This window comes from Cephus cinctus, unplaced genomic scaffold, assembly GCF_000341935.2.
Source record: "Cephus cinctus unplaced genomic scaffold, Ccin1 Ccin1_scaffold0837, whole genome shotgun sequence".
In the NCBI taxonomy this organism is placed as follows: domain Eukaryota; kingdom Metazoa; phylum Arthropoda; class Insecta; order Hymenoptera; family Cephidae; genus Cephus; species Cephus cinctus.
The window spans coordinates 54,939-63,436 of NW_014333426.1; the positions used below are offsets into that span (position 1 = coordinate 54,939).

Sequence of the window (8,498 nt, forward strand, 5' to 3'; positions counted from 1 at the left end):
AGGGGACGATCTTTTGTGCAGAGTTCCTTGCAACGTGCACCAGGTATCTCCATGACGCTACAGTCTGCACAACTACGGGACGAGTCATCCTCTACAGCGTCGACGTATCATCGTGTCGCGCTTCCTCCTGGTTGTGTTTATAGATCGGACACAAAGCATCTTCAACACAATATAGAATTCACGTTGAGCAAGGTCTCTTCGTCGTCCTGTCTTTCCTCTTCCATCTCACTGTTTCGTGAGAACGGCATCGGCCTCCTTGTCACATTGCCGCCAGTTTCTTGTTTCGCTTGGCTACAGTCTCGTACACGTATCGCCGAGCATTGAAAACACGTACCGACACTGAAAGAAGTATAAACACAGCCATTCGTGTATCTGCACAACACAATGAACATTAAATATCGTTGAGTACGTCGATGTACCGAGTACATGCTCATTGAAAATAGTATTAGTCTGGATATACCCCTCCCACGTACGAAAACGGCCGCCATGACGCCTCTCTCCAAAGTATCCCCACCAGCCTCATCCTGTGACTTCCCCTTCGTTCCCTTAGCCCCTTTTGACTCCCACCACTTGAATTCGTGATCCCTACCACCGCATTTCTCCTCGTCGCCTACCCCCTCTATGAGGAACTGCTGTTTCCCCTATCCCCGGTTCCACGGTCAACGTGGGGATCCTTCCCCCCCACCATCCTCAGACACAACTCGTGGTGAAGTTTTAGCGTCACTACTCGTGGCGTGCCTACAACTTAGCCGGATCTATTACGCGCACTTTTCTCGCCACGAATTTCACCAACCGTGTATTGTTAAAAACGCGTCTCCTTTTTTTATTTTCGTCTTCCTTTATTGCAGTTCTGGATTTATTGCGCGTCGTGTCTCTGTCCTTCTCTGCGCGCTCGATACACGTGCCACGGCACTGTCCCTGCGCCACGCTTCAAAGAGTGTCCACCTTCCTGAACGCTTCGGAGCCGGCTCAAACTTGTGGCGTGCCTTTCATAACCTAAAACTCGTCGCGTAGACGGCCGTTCTTGACAATCGGGAATATCTGGTGTAACGTGCGTGCGCGCTGGTAACGTTAACGCGACTGTGGTGCCACGGAGTCGAGGCTGATACATACATAGATACATACGTCGACCCGCCATCAAGAATCTCTTGGAATTTTATTCGTGCTTTCGATTATTCTTGAGGTGAAACCGTGGCGTTTGTGGCTCTCATTGCTCCGTGCTCTGCTAAAAAATACGACAGAATTTTTACCATCGTTTCCCGTACGTTATATCGTACGTGTGACTTGTGCATTATTTAAGTACGTGTTGTGACAGCTGCCAGGTGAAATATTGTGAGTGACGTGTGCCAGTGAATATTTCATCTCACTGTTTGCCATTGTACCTACCAATATATATATCTTTGTTGGGATACCTGGACACGACTGTGCAGTTTGAAAACGACGCAGGAATACGCCTTCAGGTTTTCACTAAGCAACAGTTTGGCAGTTAATCAATCGCTGTGTCAAAGTGCTACGGGACAACTTTAACTATTTCGTTTAATTTCGAATTTTCCTATCGTCTCGGTGAGTTTTATTTGAATCATTCTGTATACAGTTTGTGCGCCCGCGCATTTATGTCTATGTATATATGTTTATAGTTAACCGATACTTTCAAGAGCGCCAATGTTGCTATTCTGATGCGCAAATGCATATCCCATCGCGCGCTATAATACCATCAGGGACAAATCATATATTTTCATTTACATTTTTTATCGCTTCTCTTGTGAACAATAAAATATCTGCAAGAAAGAATATCTGTCGGTTCTCAACCTCGTGTCTCGTAATGGAGAGCGCATGTCCGGCCATTTGTCGGATTCGACGCAACGGCTACTTTTGAAAGGCGGTTAAAACTTCCATGCCGGCTGTCTTGTCAGGAACAGGTGATACCTGAACAATTCTGTATACTCTGGTCTGTTTGTATTCCCTTTGAACATCTCAGTCCTTCGGTTTTCCATTGCCCGCCATTGTCTCTGATAAGCTTCTCTCCCTTTTCACGTTATTGTCTTACTTTCAAACTCTGTTCATTCTACGTGTTATGCCCTGTATCAGGCTGGTATCTGGCATAGCACCTGTCTTTGGTTGATGGTAAATAAACAACAGACCCATGACGTATTTTTGTCCTACAGTTCTATCAAAGATTTACGGAGTCTCAGAAATCGATAATGGACACTGGGGACATCGCATTTGTGATTATAAGCATGTCGAAAGTCGCTTTGGGTGGCATTTGTCGCCGGCATCGTGGCGAGAGGACATTATCGCGCGTTTGCATGAGAATTACCGTACGCGTATGTACTGGTTACCAGGTGGAAGTCGTGGAGAACTGGCAGCACCGCCATTGTCAAACGTCGTGCGAGTTTGAGCTCACAATCAGAGCGTGCCTTCCTGTGCTGCTGAAATTACCACACACACACACACATCTAATTTTCTTATACGTTTTTTCTAGATAAAAGATTCCGTAATTGTGATAGAACGAATTTGGTTCATTTATCCACCTTTACAAGATGGAAGTTCGAGTTGTTCACTGTGATTTTTTCCTTTAAATTATGACGAACGATCAAGTACATTATTCCATTAGATATCATGGTGGGCTTGGGAGTAGATCGATTATGACGTATTAAGGCCTGTTGGCCTTCGAAAAAAAAATTGACAAACGAGGTCAGAACTATGCGTGTGCATAGTGGATGTCCAGGAACCTCCTGGAAGCTCAAAGTTTTCTCCCGTGCAGTTCTTTTTGTTGCTTTGTCCCTTTCTTTGTCGATCGGCAGGACTCGGCAGGATTCGGTGCTCCGTGGGACAGAATCAAGGGCGTAATTTATGAGGAATTCTTTGGTCTACCTGAACCGGTTTTCTCGTCCTACCCGGTTTGGTTGGACCTAAGTATACCTACCTATTTCGATCGTGAGTTCCCTTTATATTATGGGAGTCCTTTCCCACAGTGTACAGGATGATTCTGGGTATACCTGAGGAACCTATGCCACAGACTATTGATACTTTGTATAGGCATAGTCTGTTATTTCTTATCTCTAACATATTTATATTTGAATTCTCTTATTATATTAGTATAAGAATATATTTATATATAGTTAGACCGCAGTGTCTTCGATGCGACCCCGTCGTGCCTTGTCGTGCCATTCATGCGTTGCGTTTATTTAACGCTAGGATGACGTGAGGACGACGAGGAAGCGGCGGAGGGAGTGAAAGAAAAATAAATAAAAGAGTGAGAGAGTAAGAGAAAAAAAAAGTGAAAAAGTAAAGAAATCTCGTCTACCCGAGAATATCGACCGTGTCGGCACTCGAGTGCCGTCGAGGACCTTCTCCGTCGCACTTTTCTTTCTCCGCGTCCCCACGTGGTCCTAACCCTCGTATTACCGGCTCGATGTTTTTGGAACGGCTCGTACTCCAGCGTACCTTCGTCGGTTGCGTATCTCAGGAGGCTAGGGACGCATGCGCCTCAAGGATATTTATTTCCGACGATCCTGGAACAGCAAGACGACCACCGCGACGCCCGTCATACCTAACCTATAAGTAATAGGAGGGTCCTTTCTAAACCGGGAACCTTGCGGTGGCTTCCTGGCTGGTGTATCTAAGGATTCTTTCTTATTTTATCCTTGCGTCTTTCTATGCTTCTCTTGCTCCCCTACCCACCTCTCCCGTCTGCCCATCTGGAACGTTCCACCCTACGAAGATTCCAGACGGAATCTTCTGGACTCGGGCTCCAGGGTGCCGGACGGTTACGCTGGAAGCTCATTTCTATTTCCTCTATTAGCAACCTCAGCCTTCAACTATTCCTCCTTCCGCTCCACCTAGTCGACCTTCTTCCGATGGAATGACCACGTGACGGCACTAGTTGCGCATTCTTGAGGTTGCGCGTCCTCTGCTCCCCTCGTACGGAGTCCAACACGGTAGACGTTACCTTTACCCAGGGTATTCACTTTGGGCCGTTTCCAGAATATTTTCCTTGTGCTTTCTCTTTCATTTCTCTTTTTCACTTACTTCATCTCGCCCACGCAAGATGCCCGTTCGCCATTTCCCCACGTATTTTCCGTTTTATCACGTTTCTCACGGAATTTCAAGATTTCGGATATTTTCTACCACGACAGTCAGGCAGCGCCAGAGAGACGGGGGAGACTCTTCTGCGTACATGCTGGATAAGATTCAAGGACTCGTGAATTATAAATATCCATAAGATTTCCACTAGCCGTCGGTGGCCAGTGCAAAAATCCATGTCGAACCTACCTGTAATACCTTCGACGATGCCAAACGTCTTGACGCTATTCCCGTCAAGATACTACTTCAATACCAAGCATGTTGGCCTGAGTGGCTTTGTTGATCGGGACGATGCACGTTCAGGCCTATTTGAATAAATGTGCATGTACCCTACCGGACAGGTCTCATAGGCGTAGCTAGGGGGAGCAGGGTTGATTGTCGATAAGGCACTTGTTGAGGGTGGCTCACTCTTCGGTCTCTCTACGGGGTTTCTTCCTCCACGTGTTGATCGTCCACTCGGCCTTACGGCGTCAGAAAGTCGACCCTTCGATTACATCAGAGTTCACTTTTCCTATACGTTAACTCGAATGACTCTCCAATCATACTGGAAATTTATTATATATATAAAAACCGATAATAACCTTATTAAGTCACGTGCCAACTGCTTTCGGCACGGTTACTCCACGCCGCCTACCTCGGCGAGGCGAAGGAATTGCCTTCTGTAATTGTGCGTCTCGACGGCTCGCCGACCATAACCTTCTCTCCTGAAATCGTAGACCGCGAAGTCCTCCGGGTATTCGTCAGGTTCGAGTACGCGAATCCGGTCTGCGGCTTACCGGTTTATGAATGCAAAAAAAAGGAAGCCGTCGCGGTCGTTACACTCCGTGAGGACAAGCAGAGGGAGGGAGATAGACAAGAAGAGAGAGAGGGAGGGAAGAGACAGTGAATGTGTGTAGATTAGCTCACAACGAGTATCCTCGGCAAAGCCCTTGAACACAGAGGTACCAGCTAGTTTTCCTACAAAATACGTAAACACGTACCGGTAACGATGAGCTACCGATTTACTTCGTTTATGTACCTACAGTCGATTACTTTTTTCTTTATCTTCGAACACGAAGAGATACTCAGATTCTTTAATGAACACCTCAACTTCGTTATAACCAACTTGATTGGAGCTCATTTCCTTCTGTTAATAATTCACGCTCTCGTTGTTACAACAAGGGAACCATGTAATTATATATATATATATACATGTACACACATATTTGTCTACATATATATCATATCTCATCCCTTATTACGATTCTCTCGATTCTCCTCTCTCCCTCTCTCTCCCCCTTCACTCACGTCCAATTAAATCCAACGCCACGTCCACGTCCATTAATGTCGAGCCGTTAAATTTTTCCTATGCTCGTCTACACTCGTTCTCGCGATGATCATTCCTTCTATTTTCTCATGGTTTCCCGACGAAGACTATATGCTCCCGAGGTTCTCGTATTAATGCTCCTAAGTGGCGGTTACTGGCCAAGATGGCGGCAGCGCGGGCACGAGGGACGTTTAATGGCTCGTTCTCTAATAACGCGGTTGCCATTTAACATCGCGTAGGAGTAACGCCGCCTCGCGTCCTCACACGTCGAACATGTCGGGGATATTGCCGAGCCAATTTCACGCGGGTTACCGTCTTATTTCGGAATTCGACAGTCCCGCTTGCTTGTCCCAGCCGTTACGCGAGTCGAACGGAAATAGTCGAGGTATTCTTAATGGGTCGACATCAAGACTGCGCTCGGGGAATTTTTCCGTATGGCGTTAAGTTCGGTTGGGTTAGGTTACGTAGATCGAGTTAATCGACAGTTTCAGTGGAATCGGCACGATCGGCTACTCTCTCTCTCTTTTTCTTAACCTCTTCCTGTCCCTCGTGGTTCCTCGATAATTTTTCTCTCTCTCTTCCCAATCTTCTTGGCCTTTCCTTTCGCGAATCCGATCGGTTCGCCATCGGCGGTTCGGCAACTGTTCCTGGCTGCAAGAGCGTGACGCAAGGGAAGCCAATCCGTGTTGCCTAATCGTAACTAGGTGCGTGAGCGCAATTCGTATGGAGACGTTACTGCGATGACCTTGAACGAATTTTGTAATTACCGGATAATTATCGGCTGAACCGTTCGCGCTCATCGGTACGATCGGTATGAAGTAAGTTATGGATTTTTGGTGTGCAGGGATAGTCTTTGTTTTTTTTTCTTCTTTCCTTTGTCTTCCGTTTATTTCATTCTATCCCGCTGGGGCGTCCGTACTCGTTTTCCACGTGGTCGTGTTTTCAATGCGGCGACAGACAAAAAAAAGCGAATGGGGGACTCACGACGTTTGGCTCGTTTCAAGTCGCGCAACGGCACTGACTTCCTCGGCCTCGATGCGTCGCTAGGCACTCTCTCAGGGATCTCTCGTAATTATTTTTCGCCAGCCAATCAATAACGACGCTCGACGCTCGACAACTGTGCTGCTTGACGCTTCGACGTCGTCGCCCTGTTGAGGCCAAAGATTTTATTTATTTTTTTCTTTCTTACTCGCGATACCCAACGCGGCTATGCGCGTGGCGCGACTGGTAATTGGCCCCCGTGCTTTTGTACATTGGCTCGTTAGCGGCACGTGGTACCTAACGTCGGCGACCATTTTGACTACCGCGAGAGAGAAGGGTGGGCTTCGTCGTGGAATTGGCGCACCTGCCGAAAGCTGGAGAGAATTGCATCGGCAGAACTTCACGGTAGCCGAATCGTTATGAGGGTTGCCCGAGGATGCAGTCGAGGTCGTTAATAAATTGGTACTCCCGCTCATTTGAAGTAAAGAGAAAGGGTAGAGTTTACGTGTACACGCGAAAACATTTTTTTTACTCTTATCGTCGATAGACTGGGAGACCGTGCAATTACCGCTGAAATGGAATCGAAGACAAACAGGGTGACTCTACAGTGCGCCAAAGGAGATGGCGACGTTCGTTAGCAGGAAAATTTATCGTAGGTGCGTGCACACGGGTGGAGGTCGGAGGTTGAAGGTCCGTTGGCCTCGAGGTGTACATGAATAAAGGAACGACTGGAATGATGCGAAAATACACGGCGAGAGACACGCAATTAACTTTTGGTTACGTTTGCCTTTCCGCGCGTTTCCTAATTAGATGGGTGCTCTCTGTGTCTCTCTCTCTCTCTCTCTCTCTCGCCCGTTCGAGATGCTTCGTTTGTTAGTTGCGACAAGACTGACGTGGGTTTTGGGCGTAAGGTAGTAAGGGCGACAAGAGTAAGGGAGGAAGATAGTCGGATACCTGGAAAATGTGAATGTCGTTGGTTTCATCATGTAAAAAAAAAGGAATTAAAAAAAATATGTACACCGCGAAGTCGAGTGGAAATAAATATCGGGAGCAATGCGTAATCATAAAAATTCATTATTAATATTTCTTACCATTAAATTCGTTTAACGTCATCGAATCTCTCCATCCGTTATTTGTCCGGATTATAGATAACTCTCGGTAAATGCAGTTACGTAATTATTACATCGAATGAATTAAAAATGGGATTTAAAATATTTGAATCCATTTAACCAAATTCACGGAAGAACAGTTTTTAGTAGATTAAATAGCATATTACGTCACCTTGCGCGATGCTCCAGAGACGCGTTGGATCACTACGCGATTAATCCGTTCGGAACGACGCTCGCGATGCGCACGTCGTCTGTCGCCATATTGGCCGTCTGCAGAGTGCATGCTTTTACCAACTTATCTTTGAGCGACGGGAAACATTTGACTTATTAAGCTCCCCCCTTGTCCTGGTTATTTTTCATTAGCAACAGACACTAGTCCCACCGGGTATATTGGGTATACCGACAATAGATCCTCGTCTCCTTTAATCATCCGTTATTGCTACCCCCCCTTCGTTACAAGAAAAAAAAAAAAGTAACGGTTCTTTACGATCTCAATGTGTCAATCGTTCATTTTTTTTCGTCAATTTTCGTATCGCGGTCTCCCCGTATGAGCTACCTGATTATTTCAAGAACTCAAATCCCTCCATCGTGTTCTTTGAATCTGCAGTGCACGCGCACCATTAGTCAAATCATTCCTTTTGTCGTAGATATACAATATGTATACTCGGGAGGTGGAGTAGCTATACTCCGTAGGTACTAAGAATGGCCTGGGGCATCGAGTGAGAGAGAGAGACGCTCGATTTACAGGCAGGTTCAAAAATTGGCCGGTTTGCCTCGTGTGCGCGACTCCTTAGCTTCGCTGACGGCTGGGTTCTCCTTTGTCGTTAAAACGAAAGAAAAGAATGCCGGGTAAAAGAGTAATGGGTACGTGGCGAGCGTAGAGATGTGAGAGCGAGAGAGAGAGAGAGAGAGCGAGCGAGCGAGTGTGTATATAAGGGTATTCGAGAAAGAGCGAGCGTCTCCGAGTGAGTTGGGTCTCTGCCTTCGCGGCGGCTGAACTTGGGAACGGCGGCGGG

General features: G+C 46.7%; 1 protein-coding gene across 1 annotated transcript in view; it reads left to right on the forward strand.

Moving 5' to 3' along the window:
• Nucleotides 1-635: 635 nt before the first annotated feature.
• The window catches only part of LOC107270791 (polypyrimidine tract-binding protein 1), a gene marked incomplete at its 3' end in the record, with an annotated part of 203,739 nt that continues 195,876 nt past the window's right edge, over nucleotides 636-8,498 (forward strand). Inside the window, exon 1 of the mRNA XM_025088108.1 lies at nucleotides 636-1,563. The remainder of the gene's footprint in view (nucleotides 1,564-8,498) is intronic.